Genomic DNA, 18,984 nt, shown 5'->3' with positions numbered 1-18,984 from the left:
TGAGATTAAAGGTCTGAGTCACCACGCCCAGCGATACAGATGATGTTAAAATCATTAATTTGACTCTATCAGTAAAGATTCTATTTCCAAACACAGTCAACCTCACAGGTTTGGGATTTGGAACAGAAAACCCACATGTTAACTCCATAGCCTAGTGTTGGAATCATTGCTGTTATCAATGAACTCTAAGTAAGAATTTGGTTCTAATCAATAACATATCAAAACAGAAAGCTTCTCCTAAACAGGAGTATGCTCAATTATAAATATATCACACATTTCTTCATTTTACGTGAAATAAGATTTAATCAGAATTCCTCCAATTATATGACGCACATTGGCAATAATACCACACACATAAAAGACTTGTCTATAAAGTCACGTGTTTATGATTGTCAACTTATCATCAAGACATAAGAAGAATATGGTTCTAGCTCATTGGGCGCAAAATACTGACACTGGTGACACGCTTCAAAGCTCAGGAGCCACGACAATGTCAACAGCTTGCTTAACGAATATCATCAATTCAAAGATTGTTTAAGACTGAGCCAACAACCCGACCTGCCCCCAAATACCGTAGCTTATCCACGGAAGGGCCTTGATGGTGGCTTCACCAGGAAACCCTAAACATTCATGTGTTGTTGTGAATACAAAGTCATGCAGCTGGAAGGAAATTTTCTGGAGGCTGGCAAGATGACTCAGCTGGTAAAGGCACTATTGCCGAGCCTGAGGCCCTGAGTTGGAATCCCAAGACCTATGAGGTGGAGGAGTGAACAGATTCCCACTAGTTGTCCTATGACTTCCACATATGTGGTGTGAAACACTCGAACCTACACACACACACACACACACACACACACACACACACACACACACACAAAGTCAATAAAATTTAAAAAGTAAAAAGAAAACCCAAAAAGATCAGTAATGGAAAACTGCTTTTTTGATTCAGCGTCTCACTATGTCCCCCTGGCTGGCCTGGAACTCACAGAGATTTATGTGCTTCTGCCTCCTTAGCGCTGGGATTAAAGGCTGTGTGCCACCATGCCTACCATAAAAGAACAATTTTTAACCAACCACCCTGGAAGCATACTTAGCCATTTCTTTAGCGTCATCGTAGAAGATGGCCCCATGAAAACCTTTGCTGTAGAAGAATCCAAGGGGATCTCTGGAAAGCCCTGCAGGGGTGTGGCAGGCAGTCGACTCGTTGTGTAGTTTTTAAAGTCTCTCACGTCAATTAACTCAAATCTAAAGGTTCTGCTGGGAGCGGCTTACTTGTAAATATACATGGTCAGCCCTCTGTGTCCTAGGGTTCCTTTTCTGTGGATTTATCTGGTCGAGGACCCACACCTGTATGACTGTGTGCAGACTCTCTGCTCTTGTCATCGCTCTCTAAACAGTGGGTCCCACCAGTCTTAGGGCACCTGCCCCGCAGCAGGTGATACCTTGGCTGGAAGCTCCCCACAGCACACCAGGGGAGGTGTGTAGGTTACATTCGGAAGCTGCAGCGAATTAAATACAGATCTTAAACACCTCCTGATTTTCAAATCTTGAAATCGATCACTGCATATTTTGTATCTAATTTTCTTGTTTTTAATTTGGCTCTTTTTCACAGGCTCCCTCCATGTTGGTTTGGATAGGAACGGCCCCCACTGACTCATGTGTTTGAGTGCTTGGCTCATAGGGCGTGGCACTATTAGGAGGTGTGGCCTTGTTGGAGGAAGTGTGTCACTGTGGGGTGGGCTTTAAGGTCTCAGAAGTCAAGTCAGTTCTCTCCCTGCTGCCTGTGGATCCAGATGGAGAACTCTCAGCTCCTTCTCCAGCACCGTGTCTGCCTGCACGGCAACTGCAGGAAAACTGCCATGTTTTCCTCCATGATGATAATGGACTAAACCTTTGAACTGTAAGCCAGATCCAATTTAATATTTTCCTTTATAAGGTTGCTATGGTCATGGTATCTCATCGAAGCAATAGCAACCCTAACTAAGACACCCTGCTTGACCGCATACAAAATTTGTATCAACATCAGACCCCAGGCATGAAATCTGGCTCCCCTGAGTTGAAGCCCTTTCTTCCATGACGTTCTGATTCCTTCTCTGCTTCAAGGGGCACCTTCCTCATCAGCTCAGCTCTCTCTGTTCCTCAAACCTGCATTAGGCTACAACATTCTTGGAGGCCTTCCTGGAGCTAACTGTGTCTTCTTTCTGTGCTCTGATGGCTCTGCTCTCTCACCCCATCCTGCTAAAACAGCCCTTCACAGGATTGCCACCATTTCCACATTGGTGGAAAACATCGGCAACAGCTTTGTCAAGTTTTGTGCTTGAATAGCAAGCCCTGGCTGCCTCCAGGCTCCATGTCTCGTTCTAGAGCATCAGCGGATCACTCCCACCTCATGGTGTAATTATTTCAGCATTTCCCCAAGTGTCGGAGACTAGTATAGGGCCTGGCATACTGCTGCTAAGCCCTTCTTAATGAATTAGAAAACTGATTGATTGGGGAATTGAAGTTTAAGCAATTTGCTTAAGACCTGCCAATTAAGATCAGCTAGGGAGATGGCTCAGCAGGTAAGAGCACTGGTTCACTGTGTGGGCCCGAGTTTGGGTCCCCATGTAAAAGGCAGGCATGGCTGCTTGTGTCTGTAACCTTTGGCACAGGTGGATCCCAGGAGCTCACTGCCAGGCAGCCTTGCCTAAAGGTAAGCTTTAGGTTCAAGGGCAGACCATGTCTTAAGGTAGAGTTATAGAATTCACACAGTTATAGGTGAGGTTATAGGACACACACACACACACACACATACACACACACACACACACAGTTCTGTTTGGACCTAACGTCTGTCTGTTTCTCTTCCACATACTTTGTCTACTGAGCTTTTCTCTTGCCAAGAGCAGGGATGTGATGAGCACCTTTCAGGTAGAACTGGAATGAGAGCAACTTTGCTTGAGCCGTCATCCATGGGTTGACTTGGATGATGCCTCACAGTCCTGACTCTTCTTGAATTTCCCACATCTTCCCCATCTGGTCCTGGCCCTGGCTCCTGGTCCTTGCTCTCTTTATTTCCCTTGCTGTGTCATCTGCCCACAGAATTAGCAGTCAGTTCTTGGAGGATGACTTCACTTGCAGACAGGCTGGGGTCTTTTCTGGTCCAAGCCTTCCCCTTGCTTCTGTACCAGCAAGATCAGTCTACCTGGATGTTTACTCAGTTCCCACTTCAGCCTAACTCACAGCTTTAGATTTTATGATGGAGTTGCATGTAGCCCCAGACTGGCTTTGAATGCCCTGTGTAGCTGAGGATAACCTTGATCTCCGGTTGTTCTGCTTCTACACTGTGCTAGGATTACAGGTGTATACCATCTGATTCTATGCTATGCTAAGGATCGAACCCAGGACCTCACACATGCTAGGCAAGCCCAGCCCCCCACTCCCATCACTTCTCTCTTAACTCCTCTCTGAATTTTCATCTTGAGCCATCTATACTTTAAACTTGGTAGGCACTGTTTTAGGTTCACACAGAAGACAATACTATGGTTTTATTATGTGCTCCTCCCTGTTCTAGGCACAAGAATTTTATCAAGATAGACTCACTAGCCTTGGGGAGGAATATCCTAGTCAGTCTGTTGACTCAACCACCATGTTCCATTCTTTGCCTGTGATGCTGTCTGCCCACCTTAGGTACAGATTGGCCCACATCTGAACTGTTACTCTAACCTCTGGCCAGATCTTCTCACTGACTGCCTCCAATCTCCATGCAGTTCCTGCTCTCCCTATTTTTTAAAAGACAAGATATCGAATAACTAGATCTCACCGTTAGTGCTCAGACACACTCACACATTTATCCCGTACGTCCTTTGAAAAACTTCCCATTCTTTGATGAGACCTAGAACTAAGTTCATAGCACATATAAGCTGTGTACTGCAAAACCTTAAGTGTGTAACTGGCTTTCTAAATTCTTATAACTATATCCAAACCAAAATATAACATATTTTCAATATGCATTCTCTTTCTTAAAGTGTCATTCTAGATATTGTCAACCTCGCTACCCAAAAGGAACTGTTATTGCTATTTGGGTCCCTCATAAGATTAGAAGTGAGAGAGAGAGAGAGAGAGAGAGAGAGAGAGGAGAGAAGAGGATATGTGTGTGTGTAAGAGAGAGAGAAAGAAGAGAGAAGAGGATATGAGAGAAAAAAAGAGAGAGAAGAGGATATATGTGTGTGAGAGGGAGAGAAGAGAAAGAGGAGAGAAGAAGGTATGAGAGAGAAAGAGAGTGGGGAGAAGGGAGGGAGAGGCTTCGCGTGGCTCACATGAGCCTCATCCATGTTGTTATGTGCTATTTACAGTTTATCCTTTGCATTACCATGCAAAGCTCCTTGGCAGAAATCCAGGCTGGTGTGTTTATTCACATTACCCTTGAGGGATGTTTGTGTTGTTTCCAATTTTTGACTATCACAAATAAAACTGCTGTTTGATGTGTATATTCATTCGCCTGGTTCTCGGTAGACATGTGTTACCAAGAGTTCTTATTAGAGTTGTATTAGCTGGATTAGAGTTCTCCAGAGAGAGAACCAATAGCACATATATTTCTATATGTGAAGTTGGACCCTGTAACTATGCCCAGAGAAGGCTGGTAAGCTCTGCCTTCTGCAGCTGGCCAGCAGATCTAGGAACTCTGGCTGTGTAGCTCCCTCATGCTCACAGGCCAGAAAGAGACAATGTTTCAGTTGGGGTCCATGAGTGGGAAGAAACGGTGGCCCAGCTCCAGGCCGGAGGAAGAACGCTAAGAGAAATCTCCTTTACTCAGGTTCTACATTCTGCTCAGGCCTTCAGTTTGGGAGATGAGGCCCATCCAGATCTGCTTTTCTCAGTCTACCAATACAAATGTTAATATGTTCCAGAAATCCTACCATCGACACACCCAGAATCCTGCTTGATCAAATGCCTAGGCACCCTGTAGTCCAGCTCATGTAAAGTTAGATCATACATGTACTGATTCCCTAGCACCATCAGAACAGAAGTGTTCCGGTTGTTGCTTTTCCAGTCTGTACCAAATTGTACTCCCAGCGGCAGCTTTGCCCTCTTGCCAGAACGTGGCATGGTTGGCCTTTCATTTTAGCCCTCATGGGTGTGTGGCAGAGTCTGTGACACGCCGGAGCCAGATTGAATGTCTTCTGAGAGTCGCTCTTGACCATTTACTCCCAGGTTCTGTGTTCAGGAGTGCCACACTGGTGTCGAGAGATATTGCTATGAATGAGTTCTATAAATTAGGGCTTTAAAAAATATTTTTCTCCTGTAGAGTCAGTTGTTAAACATTTACCAGCACACTGCTGGTATTTTCTTTCTTCCTTTAATTATTGTGGTTTTAATTTGCCTTTTACTGAACAGTTGTGAAATAAACATCTTTTCATATGGGTACCAGCCACTCATCTATCTTTGTTTGCAAACGTCTCTTTATAAATTGTTTCTGTCTAAAAAAATTAGGTTTTAAATTTTTTCCATTTTCTTGTTGATGGGTAGGCATTCACAGCATGCTCTGCTTGTAAGCTCTTTGTACTTATAACCAAATAAATATCTTCTCCTAGTTTAGTGCTTTTTTTTCACACTCTTATAATGAGCCAACATTTAACTTTTTAGTCAAAATACATTTTACCAGTTGTCTCCTTTACAAATTTTATACTTTACGTTCCAGTTATGGAATATTTACCTACCCCAAAGAGTATTTTCTGAAAACAGTGATTTGGAGGTTTGTTGAATCAGATTTTAAAGTTCGGGACGCAGGGATCTGTGTGTTTTCAAAGCTTCCTTAAGCACAAACGACCGTTCAATGCCCCAGGAGTTTCTCAGTCTTACTTGTGATGCATGAACTGCAACATGTAACCACGTGGAAGTATTGCTATTCTCATGTCTCGGTGTGGATCGAAAACTTGTCTAGCACAGCGTGTTAGCCAAAATGTGGGGAGCTGGTCTTTCAATACATCATTAGAGTCTGTGTAAATACAAGCAGCCTTTTTTTTTTTTTTTTTTTTTTTTTTTTTTTTTTTTATTAAGAGTAGTTTAACAATGTTCATCAGAGAAACTTGTCCATGTGCCTCTCAAACTGCCTGGCAGTTCTTGTAGGTATGATCTCACTGATGCTCATCAATATTCACAAAAGAGTAAGTTACAAAGCTATGTGCTGCCCCAAAAGAAGGAGGAGGAGGAGGAGGAGGAGGAGGAGGAGGAGGAGGAGGAGGAGGAGGAGGAGGAGAATTATTTACATTACCTGTCAGTAACCATCTAATGTCAGTAACCACCAGTCAGTAAGAAGGCGACTTTTCTATGTTTACAAATACAAAATTATTTATAAATTATATGGCTAAGTATAAATAGATGGATGTGTTTAATTTTTTACCAACATGTGTAAAAATATAGTTTATAATTTGCATCTTTAGATACTTGTCCCTATGTGTGCAGATATAGATATATAAATGTGGGCATATAAACACATGCGCCGTCTCACACACACACACACACACACACACACACACATACACACACACACACACACACACACACACACACACACAAATGCATTTGTTGAAGGAAGCAATCTCAGCTACAGTACTTGTCTGGGGCGTGATGCGTTTAGGATCTGTCTTTCCTATGCTGGTGACTTTTGGTTGTTTTCTTTGAAGCTCTGTGGTTCAGATGGCCATCATGTACCTCCTGGGAGAAGACTGCACCTAGAGAGTCTGGGCCCAAGAAGGGATTGCTCGTGGCTTCTAACTTGTCCCGTCGTGGTTATCTTTCTCTGGAACTTGGCCATCACTTATTCTCCATCTTCCTGATGTTTTTTGGTGCCCAGCTTTTACAACCAGTGTGTTGTTCACAATTTCTGCTTCCTGCCTAGGATCCCACCACAAGCCACAAGCCAGACACTGCCTCTGAGGGTCTAGGTGGGAAGAAGAAACAGGCCGCAGGTCCACGTGTTGAACCGCTCCTTCTTCCCTCCCTGAGGGTGATCTATGGCTTGTCAGAGGTGTGGGTCCCTGCCACTTGCTGAATAGAAAGGGTCTTTGTTCTCAGGAGTGAAAATAACCCAAAGATAAATGTTAGGGCTGGAAGAGCAGAGGGAGTGCTGGACTCTAGCTGCCCAGAGGCTCCTCTCTGGAACAGGTCTGAGGTTGGGGAAGACAAGAATAGATTTCCCAAGGGAAGATCCTGACAGGGAGTTTTCTGGGGATTGTGAGCTGAGTCTCCTGGAGGATGGCTATCATTCCTTTTCGAATGAAACCCAGCTCTCCCAACACCTGCCTGAACGGTGCTTCTGTAGTCAGTAAACTTTGTCAATCCACAGACACTTCCTGTCTCCTGCCACTGACTGGTTATGACATGGCCATACTGTGTCTAACATCCTTTCTCATCTGGATCTGCTCCTCTCGCAGTGACCTCCTCCATCTTTCCTTTTGTCTTCTAACCCCCTCCACTTCTTCCTTGCTCCATGGAGCCTCCATTTCATGTCTTTGGTTGTTGTTGAGAAAGGGTGGGACCCAGCTCCACACCTGGCCTTGCAAACCCCATAAAGCTCAGGGTTATGACTTCCAGGGACCTCAACCTCCCTCTTCTCCAATCCAGTCTAGGCAGGACTGAACTGGAGGATGCTTGTGCTGCCAGGAGAGGAGGGGATGAAGAAACCACCCCAGTCAGGCTACTGCAGGTCTCAAGAGGAAGCCACAGACTTGAGAGATTTGAGGCTGGTTGCTTTCACCCTCCTTACAGCTGCAGGGAAAGTACTTTTGACGTGGGAAGACTGGGAGGTAATGGGAGACCTTCCAGAGACCACAGAAAAATAGAGTGAGAATAAAAAAAAATCCAGGAAAGCCTGGACTATGGTCTCTTCCACTCAAACACTAATCCTGGTTCTGAGATAAGGCTCTGGGAGGCCTCAGAAGACAGGGATGCAGAGGAGACTCTAGAGAACCATATAGGCTCAGGCCAGTGTTTCCCCATGCCAAGCATGGCTTCTTTGTGAGACCTGGGAGAAGGAGCAAGGACAAAAACTAAGAACCGACTGGAAAGCAGAGCCTGTGCGGCTTCTGTATATCACCTGTCCAATTCTCATATGTACTGGGTAGCAAAAGCTAAGTGTGTCTTGTCTCTAGTTCCTCCCCAACCCTCTATCACTTTTATCTCTCTTGGTCTGGGGTGGACCAAAGAAATGTTAAAGTGGTAGAAGGTTGAATTATGCTTCAGGGTTTATACAGAAGGAAGAGGAGAAGGAGCAGGAGTAGGAAGAGACGTAGAAGAGGAAGAAGAGAAGCACATCTTTAATGGACCATTTTCGAGAAAAAGGAAGACAGATCTCTGTGAGTTCAAGGCTAGCCTGGTCTACAAAGCAAGTCCAGGACAGCCAGAGCTACACAGAGAAACCCTGTGTCAGAAAACAAAACAAAAACAAAAAAGAAGATGAAAGAAGAGGAGGAGGAAGGAATTAGAAGAGAGGGAGTAAGAATGACCATTTATTGATTCCATATGCGCTAGGCCCCATAGTAGTCACTGAACATACACGGTCTTATTATGTAAGGCTCATGCAGCCCTTGGGCCCTCATTATAGAGGAGGAAACAGCCTTTGCGAAGCTCAGTGGCTTCTCAAAGTTGTCCAGCCCACGCGGTGGAGCAGAGGGGACGGTGTCCGCTGGTGTTGAGACCTGGTGCTGTCATAACTGGCTTGCCCTGGTGTTGCTGGCTGCCTTGGTGTTCCAAGACTGGGGTGTGAATTGGATGGAGAGCAATAGACCAGTCACCGGTGATTCTAGACATATCAGCCCACATCCACAAATAGACTCTTGAAGGTCACATGTCACATGGCCTGAAGTCCAACTTCTACAGTGTCTTCCTTCTTGCTCCTGGACTTGTGTAGGGGTCTCTTAGGACCCTTTGCTCTGGCCCTGGCCTGGTGAAAGAGAGCTATGTGCTTGGTTGCTCAATAGTCCATGCAAAACTTAGGGTCTCTCTGTCTCCTGGGGCTGAATTGGGGCTCAAAAGCGTGGGTTTGGATCACATCGGGCTGATTTACCTACACTGGCCAGAGGGCTTGCTGGATGTCAGTGTGCAGGTATAACTTCTCTAGAATGACCTCTTTCATTCTAACTGGACACACCTCATCTTCTCCTGTCTTGCCCCCTAGGACTGCCCTTTTCCCATCCCACATATTCCTCTTTCTTTCCCTGAGGCTGACGTCACACTGACATTTTCTCAATACTCCTCTTTCCCCCATTACCCATGTTCCTCTCAGCTCCTGCTGTAACCTGGACTTACACATCCCAAGAGCTGCCTGTCTTCATTCCTTTTCAGTGCATCCCTGCACATTAGGGCTCTCTAGCTCTGACTCCCGGAAGCCGTCATCTCCTGGCTCAGCTTGGCATGAGTAGTAAGACAAAAGTAGTACCCGACTCTCCTTGTGGGGTGAGGCTGGGCCTTTCTGAAGCACCTGCCAATTGGTAAGACTGGGAAGCACAGTGTACCAAGAGGAAAGGAGAACCTGGGTCTGAGCTTGAGTCTGACACTCAGGAGCCCTTCTCACACATGAGGCACACTGTCTCCTCAGCTTCAACATTCATCTGGGCATGTTTTTCAAAACAGAGCACAGCAGTTTGCATGGTGCCATGTGTTCCTCCAGAGGCTGGCCATCTTCCACTGAGAAATCCAGCCTCCCCATGAATCTAGGCAGGTCTTTGTAACTGACATCAACACACGGAATGTGCTAGAAATGCACTGGGGGACTTCATAGACTAGGGCATAGCAGGCTTCTGCTGGCACGCTCTTTTTCTCCCTAATCAGAACCTGGCTAATAGACCATGAGAAAGCCCAGCCCCTGCAGTAGGGTCTGTGTAGAGTCTGTCTTGAGCATCCCCAATGAGCAGACAGGTGAATGCCTTGGGAGGAGTGCGTGGTCAGTTGACAACAGTGGCTCAGCCATTGCCGAAAGAGAAGAAGGAGGGCTTACCCAAGTCTAATCATGAATCTCTGAACAAAATAAATGCTATTGTATTACTGCCCTAAGTCATTAGGTTTTGCAGTGGTCTGCTGTATAACTCTAGATATGCCAAACAGGGCCATGTTAGTGACACTTGGCCCATGATAGCTGTGAGTGGTAAATGGGGATATCTGCAGGGTGGTGCTTGGGCGTCCCACAAGGCTCCCCACATGTTATCTTCACTGCTGTTAGAGCACCTCTGTGTCCCAGACATCAATGCATATGCTTCTGTAAATGCAGCAAGAGCTGGGTTAGATAACTTATTCTTTTGTTTAGTATTTTTCAACTTTCCCTTATACCATAACCTCTGTCCATTTCTAAGCCAGCTCGGGCAGGATTAAATTGACTGTTTGAAAGATGAAATTAAGGTTAGTGTTATTTTCTCCAATTTGTAAAGGGAGGAAAAAAACAAAAAGAATCACAGGGAAGTTAAATTCTGGTGGAGTTTGAATCTAGACCTGGATTACTGCGGAAAATATACAGTTTCTGGATGCAAATGATCTGACAAACCGTGCTAGCTAGTTTTATGTCAACTTGACACAAGCTAGAGTCTTTGAGAGGAGGTAACCTCTATTGAGAAGATGCCTGCATGAGATCAGGTTGTACAGCATTTTCTTAATTAGCGACTGATTCAAAAGAGCTCAGACTTTTGTGGGTGGTGGTTCTGGGTTCTATAAGAAAGCAGGCTGAGCGAGCCATGGGCATCAAGCCAGTAAGCAGCACCCCTCCAGGGCCTCTGCATCAACTGCTGCCTCCAGGATCCTGCCCTGCTTGAGTTCCTGCCCTGACTTCCCTCAGAGATGGACTATAAACTGCAAGCTGAAATAGCCATTTCTTCCCAAGTTGCTTTTGGGTGTAGTGCTTCACCACAGCGATAGAAATGTTAATCAAAACACAAATTATTCATCGTCTCCAAGTCTCAGTTTTGCTCCTGCGGAATGGAGATAATTATATTTCTCACCTCAGAGGGTTGTTGGAGAACTGCATGTTAGACATTACTTAAAACCCTGCGCCCACAGAAAGCGCACAATAAATAATGTTTTTGTTGATATAGAAACAAAGTTTGTAATACGATGCGATACACACAAAATCAGTACACAAAGTGTTAAAGAAAGAGAGATGTGCAATCATTATGTAGTTACAGGGTAATAATACATCCTGGGACTGCCAAAGCAAAGGAGAGTAGCAAAGGATTTGTAGGAGAATTGTGTCTGGGCTAGACAGCGCTCTCTAGCCGAACAGTTCTGAAGAACTCCAGGCAGAGGCTATGTTGAAGCAAGCTGTGAAGGCACACTCTCCTCTCCTCTCCTCCCTTTCCTCCCCTCTCCTCCCTTCTCCTCCCCTCTACTCCCCTCCCCTCCCCTCCCCTCCTATTCTCCTCCCTCTCTTTCCTCTGTCTCTGTCTCTGTCTTCCTGTCTCTGTCTCTCTATTTCTCAAATCAATTTGTAGTGTAGAGACTCCAGCAAATGTCTAGGAGCTAGAAATAGAGATGAGGTTTTAAACTTGCAAGTGTCTACAAGGAGAACCCTAGACTCCAAGGTACAAATACTTGGAGTAGTGTGAGAGTTACTTTTTTATGAAGGAGGTAAGAGATAAAGAGATACTCTTACCTATTTGTCCCTTGGAGATTTTCAACCAACCTTGATCAGGATTCACCACCAATCCCCCTGCCTCAATAAATCCCAGAAATGTCATTAAGGAATGGCTGACTATTGGGGAAGTCACCCTAGAAGGCCAAAGGCATGAGGGTCAACAGGGGGCTTGCTAGCTGGTGCACTTGGCCCCAGAGAAAAGTCGCCATGGGGGCCTCAGGCAGACCTGGGCTCTAAGAGTGCTGAGCACAGCTGCTTTGGTTTAAATATTAATAATACAAAATGAAATGTGTGGGGTGCCTGGCATACTATAGCCCAAGCCTGTGCATTGATCTAATGTCCTCCGCACTTCAGTTTGGAAAAATGTGGTCAGTGAATTTAATATACTTTTTGGCAAGGAGGGGATGACAGTTAACTTCTCTCAAGTCTTGGTCAAGTGGGGTTCTCCTTGGAAAGTGGAGGAGGGAGCCTGGTTTCTTCTGATGTGCCAGCATGCCTGCTGCCCACATTCTGCCATAGCTGCTCTCTGCTCTGCCCACCTGGACACTCAGCAGGAGGTGAAGACACAGAACACTTCCAAGAAACAGCCAAGCTTGTTCTGCAGCCTGAGAGGGGCAGAAATCCACTCAGGAGTCTGCTGGCTTGGATGCCTCCCTCCAGAAAGTTGTTTGCTTATTCTGCGTCCTCTTCTTGGAGCCCCTTTCCCTACTGGAGAGAACAGGGGTGTCACTTGGTTCTGGTGAAACCCTTGAAGTTAGGCAACTGACCCAAGGTCTCCAAAGCATGATATCAGCCTCTTGGCTTCCCTTAATCCCACTGTGGTTTTTAACCTTGGGAGGTTCTAACTGGTTGCTTTAAAAGCAATCTGACCCCAACAATCATCTTTCTTTCTTTCTTTCTTTCTTTCTTTCTTTCTTTCTTTCTTTCTTTCTTTCTTTCTTTCTTTCTTTCTTCTTTCTTTCCCATTCATGGCCAGAAACCCTATGGATCTGTTCTCCCTGCTCCAGTACCCCAAGTCCTGGAATCCCTCTTACTAAGTAACACGATCTCAACTGGCTTCTTGAAAAGTTAATAAATGCTTGATGACATCACAGTCCCCACACCCACTCCCCTAAACTGGGGTGGGAGAGTATCAGAGGCCTGACTTGGAGGTTGTTTTGAGTAGAAGTCAGAGACTCTGGGTTTGCTCAACAAAGGAGCCCTGTGCAAGTGTGGTCACAGCAAGGCTGTCGCTGCCACCACAGAACTGGAACGAAGCTGGCCCGGGTTTCCCCAATGTCTCTCTCTGGTTTTATACAACCCAGTAATGTTCCCAGTTATAGGCGTGAGCAAATCATGCTGCAAGAGGGTTGCACAGCCACAGTGCATGGGGGAGGTTTATCAAGGCTAAAGAGGGGCACAGTCACCCCAGAACCTCTCAGAGGATGGGGAGCAGACACTAAGCCTTGTCTGAGGAGAGTGGGAGCAGTGGTCACCAGCTCAGGGCTCCAGCTCGTCTCATTCCACCCCCTTTGGCATCTGTCCCCTGGGGAAGCTGAAAGTCTGGCCTGCTCTGGAGGCCACAGGCCCAGTCCGCCACAGTGATAGTCTCTATGTGTCACCGCTGGCTGTGAGCACTGTGTTTGGTTTGGCAAAACGGCTATTTAAATAGCAGTGAAATGTGTCACTGGAAAAAAATTAGCTCATGTTTCCTTTGCCATTTCTTCATGATTTCCATTAAAAGTGTAACCACGGGTAATAAATTAACAAGATCTGTAAAAGCGACCATAGGAAACCACGGATCCAGAATCCCTATAAACTTCTAACCCACGGAGCTAAAAAAGCTGGGTGACTTGGGGGGAAGGCAGGCAGGATCACCTGTACTTCAGCTTTCTGTGTCTGAATTCTACCTTTCCCTTCAAACCCCCAATCTGAAAGAAAGCCTTCCCTCCTGCCAGGGGCTGCTCTGTGGTTTCAGGGGTGAAATTCTTCATGTGGAAAACTCAGGGCCTTTTGGACATTGCTTAACACTTCAAATTTCCTAAAAATGCAAGAGAAAAGAACCCCGGAGTTCATTACCGAAGGATAGATCCTTTTTATGTTGTGGTCATGGTTTCTTAGGTGCACATATGTGCAACAGTTAGAGGATAACCTTGGGTATCACAACCCTTGTGTCATTCTCCTGCCTTGCACCTTTTGTTTGAGATGGTCTTTCATTGGCCTGGAACTTTACCAAGCAGGCTAGGCTAGCTGGCCAGAGAGCTTCCAGGATTCTGCTTGTGTCTGCCTCCCATCTTGCTTACAAATGGATGCCAACAAACTTAACCTGTTATGTGGATTCTGAGGATCCAAACTCAAGTCTTCATCTTTGCAAGGCAGTTATTTTACTTACTGAGCCATACCCTAGCTGCTAACCCCTGCCCAGGTCTTGATTTCTCAATTGTCATGGAAATCAGACCTTTTCCCAGGGGTGCTTGATATCAGTATGAAGTTCACTTTCACAGATAGAAGCATTGAGGTCAAAGGAAAATGCTCGCCCTGGCCATCAACTCCAGTGATCCATGGACAGCCAACTGTTGCCACCCCTATTTTCCTTCCCAATCCGTTTCCCACCCCATGCTTGTTTGTGCTGAGTTGGGGCAAAAGATCACTGGAGGAGGCCACGAATCTTCTGGAGATAGTACAGGGAAAAAGTGGTTGCCAAGGAAGGAGGGCCTGAGAAACGTGTTTGTTAGGACAGATACAGACTACTGAGGCTGGGGAGGGTGGGAGCCCAGGGCGTGTACTCCAGCTCCTCATCTGAAGAGTGGGAGGGAGAACAAACAGGGGAGGGGGCGCAGGACTCTAGGGGCGAGCTGGTGTTGTAGACAGTACTGGGCACAGAGGAGGGTGTGTGCAGTGCTGCTCTTGGGGCTGGAGGAGTGGAGCCTAGGGCTGCGCTGAGCAGTGCTTAGCTGAGGAGAGGTGTAGGGGTGTGATTAGTGTTACATTCAGGGCTGGAGGAACAGGGCAGAGGACAGGACTGAGGGCTGAGGGAGGGGACTGAGGGAGAACATTACCCACAAGCCTGAAGATCTGAGTTTAATCCCGAGGCCCACAGAACCCCAGAACGTCGTCTTCTGGCAGCCACCTGTGCTCTGTGGCACGCCTTGGTATGTAATCCACACGTCTCCAATAAATAAACAAATAAATGTAATTTAAAAAAAAAACCAGTGTTGTTGGGGAGTGTGTTTCATGTTACACATGGAGTGAGGAAGGGGGGAGAAGAACCGAGTTGGTGTTACGTGTTACACCAGGGACTGGGAAAGCTGGAGGCAGAATTGGAGGATGTGTCTGTGTACCAGGGCTTGAAGAGCAGAAGAGAGACCTGAAGGAGTGCGCTGAGTGTCACATGGCAGGCTGGGGCAGTGTGTTCAGTCTTATGCCAAGGCACTGGGGAAAAATGTTAGCGGAACACAGTGTTTGTCCAGAGGGGGTGGAAGGAAGAAAAGGATGGTGGGTGAAGCTAAGTAATCTTTCTTTGCCTCTGGTCTCCATGGTCCCTGCCCCTCTCGGCCATCATAGTCTCCTATGCCCCACACCTTTCATAGGAATTTCAGCCTACCTTTGTTGACGTGATGGGATGCACCACTCCCTGGGGCAGGGGGAGGGGAGCTGGGTGCTGTTTTTAGAGTGCCAACTTGTCATATTTCCCTACAACCCAATTCCCCTTGGGAATTAGGTCCAGGGCTAAGTAGTAGGCTTGTGTAGACATTATTCCCTGGGACAGTCCTTTCCCCTAGAAGATGGTGGTGTGGAATGTGGAGGCCTCTGTCAGGATGAACTTAAAGGGCTTGGCAGAATGTCTTTTCTAGGGTCACAGAAGGAGCCCCTCTCTTCTGTCTTGAGACCCAAGGCTTTTCCAAGGCACCTGCTGTCCTGCAGGAAAAACGTCTGCCCACACAGTATACATTCCATCCAGATGTTTGGGTGCCATGTAGATGCATGGGGTTCTTCTGAACACCCCATCTGGAAAAGAGAATTTTCTTCTTGGAATTGTAAGGCAGACAGAAAGGGACTTTGAGCTGACTATGATGGCCAAAGGGAGTAGGACTGGGTGGCTGCCCTACTGCCTGGGGATGGCGGGGAGGGGACTTGGAAGGCTGGGAACTCTGGAAGGATTGTAGCCATGGCAACAACTGGAGCAAAATTTCTCAGAAACATTGCGACTGTTTACGAAGCCACTGATGTAGGCAAGCGCTTGCCAAATCTTGATTGTGAAAAACTGCCCTTTGTAGTGCTTCACGCCACGCCCCAGATGCGGATGAAAGCCCTACTGGGTGCTCTGGGGGCCCTCCTTCATCCCACATGAGCTGCTTTTTGCACACTGTGGCCTGTGGCTAGAAGGCAAAGAAAAGCAATGCTCAAGGCCCCTGGCTGAGAAGGCCAATTAACAATGCCGGGCAGTGAGCATAAATCACCACGCTCCCCCTTTCTCCTGGGCTCAAGGCTGGAAAGTATCAGAACTGTGCAAATACTTGGGATGTTTCTCTTTATTAGTGATAAAATATTGGACGTCAGTGTGCGCTGTTTCATGCCCTGCCTCCGACAGTTGGAGCAGTAATTGTGATGAATAGGGGTCCAGGGGCAGGACTGCAGGCGTTTAAGCAGGCTCTGTGGATTGAAAATATTAGGATTGATTAAAGGTCAAATGCTTTATAAATTTATCAATGCTGGATACATTCTCCCAAGGAAGGGGCTACCCTTCCAGGGAGCTGAACAAAAGCCCAACAGGGTGGCTTACTCTTCCACAGCCTTCCACATTGCATTTCAGCTACCAAGCTGAGTAATGCTCTTCCTCCGTATCCCAGGCCACTGGCTCCAGAAGACTCCAGATACCCAGGTCTACAGATGTGCAAGGCCTTTTTGTAAACCAGTGTGCTGTGTATGACCTACACAGATCCTGGCGTACACTTTAAATCAACTCTAAATTGCTTATAATTCCTGGCACAAAGTAAACACAGAACGAATAGCTGTCATGCTGAATTGTTTGGGACAAGAACAGAGGTCGGTACATGTTCAGTACAGACACTCCCCCGCCTCCCCCCAAAGTTTTTTGGTTCACATCAATTGAATCCATGTATACAGATTCCATAGATTATGCCCAGGCTGCAAATAAACAGGCATTTTCCTATAATTTGTGTAGGCAGGAGTCTGCTGATTTCTCATTGGCCAGGAGAGTCTGCTGATTTCTACTGGGTTGGGATCAGTAGGAACAGAATGAACATAGGACTCCAGAGATGCTCTGACCTCAGCCCAGAATCTGGGTCCATGTTCCCTACCTCTAGGCCAGTGGCCTCCCAGGCAAAAAGGAGGACTCTGTCTTTCCAGGTGGAGCGTCTGACCCCACACTGTTGAATACAGAGGTCTTCATATCTCTGGCTTCTAGGAGGCCCAGAGTGGAGCTTGTGTTCCATCGCAGCCATAGCCCTCACCTGCCTTCTCACAGCGAAGCTCATGATTTCAACAAGTATACAGGAGGAAGCAGAGAGCAAATAAACACAGGCACTTGGAAAAAGCATGGGACCACATGGTAATAAGCACCAAGGGGAAAAAGAAAGCAGAGAAGAAGGTGGACAGGGTCAAGGAGGACGTCTTGGGAAGCTGCAGAAGTTATAGGGGACAGCCTGTAAGATATTGGGGCAGGGATACTTGATTGGCTCCCTTTATTAACCACACAAGCATCTGGGTAATATCGTATTGCCTGTCCACATTCTGCACCAATCAACTGTGATAGAAATAAGAAACCATGAGTGGAGAGCAGAGGGCCCTGTTCAGAGAGGGCAATGGCCAAGACCTTATACATATGGATTTGCGTGGGAGTCAGCTGGAGAGCTGACCAGAGAGGGCCTGGCCAGACCCCTCCCAGAGTATCCCATTTAGAAAGGGTCTGAGAATTTGTGGTTTTAGCAAGTTTTCGGCTGCTGCTGCTGATTCTGGAGCCACGCTGACAACCACCACATTAAGCCAACAGTTATGCTCAGGTAATTGAGCCGGGCTTCCTGAAGGTAGCGAGAAGCTTCGGAAGCAGGACCTACAGCCACTTTCCCACCTTGTTCCTTAAAAATGAGGTAAGGAACAGTGTCTTAGTTAGGAGTTCTATTGCTGTGATGAAACACCAGGTCCAAAAGCAAGTTGAGGAGGTTTATTTGGCTTATGCTTAACTACATCATGGTTCATCATCAAACGAAATCAGGACAGGAACTTACACAGGGCAGGAACCTGGAGGCAGGAGTTGCTGCAGGGGTCGTGGAGAGGTGCTGCTAATGGCTTGTTCCTCATGGCTTGCTCAGCCTGCATTTTTATAGAACCCAGGACCACCAACTCGTTGATGGCATCACCCAAGGTGGGCTGGGCCCTCCCCCATCAATCACTAATCAAGAAAATGTCCTACCGGCTTACCTGCAGCCCAACGTTATGGAGGCATTTTCTCATTTGAGGTTCCCTGATCTTTGATGACTCTAGCTTGTGTCAAGTTGACATAAAACTAGGCAGCACAGACAGTAAGAATTAAAGGAGTCAGTGGCTAGAGACTGAGAGGGCCAAACTCTAGGGCCCTCTAGGTGGAGGATGGGCTCGAAGGGTCAAAGTTGAAGCTGATGTTCCTTTCATCTGCTGGCTTCTGGGGATGAAGCAGAGGAGGAAAGAGCCAGCAAAGAGAGAGAGAGAGAGAAAGAAGGCCCATCACTTGAGAACTAGAAGGTGTGCTTGTTGGGGGAGAGTTAAGAAGTGCTCCCCACCCCACCCAGTGCTAAGTCAGGCCTAAGGCAGCACTGTGGGGACACACAGTATTCTAAAGGCAGCTTTTGTCCAAATGTGTCCCCCAGAATATTCCTGCCAAGGGACATTTGTAAATATCACTAAAAAAGGAGAAAACACGTTTGAGAAAGCTGGAACTAGTCTCTCCTCTGTAGGATTTGAGGCCTTTGATGTGCAAATGTGAATTTTGAATATCCCCAGAGGATGGTCCAGGAGTCAGTGTTTTGCAAATTTTTGGCTCACAGACTCTCTTCAGTTTTTCATGGAAAATCCTATGAGATTGTCACACAATGCATATGCTTTCGAAAACTCTTCTTTAAGGACAAGGTGGTCTTTACCAACCTGTGAGGATGGGTAAAATAATGAAATAGCATCCAGCCAAGAACTCCGAGGACATCTTCACCAGACACAAAATCAGGGCTTTCAGTCTAGAACTGCAAAGTACACCAAATCTGCAGGACTCAACGGCCAGGTGGATTTCTGAGGAGAAGCCTGTAAGCCATGGATCCTGAATCTTCTGTAGATGACATGGGCAGGACAGGAGGAGACCATAACTGCCGTCTAAGGCAGTTGAACCTCGCTCAAACACACTCTCAGCACACAACAGT

The sequence above is a fragment of the Psammomys obesus genome, unplaced genomic scaffold, assembly GCF_907164565.1.
Source record: "Psammomys obesus unplaced genomic scaffold, mPsaObe1.curated_primary_1811, whole genome shotgun sequence".
In the NCBI taxonomy this organism is placed as follows: Eukaryota; Metazoa; Chordata; class Mammalia; order Rodentia; family Muridae; genus Psammomys; species Psammomys obesus.
This window is presented reverse-complemented; position numbering follows the sequence as displayed.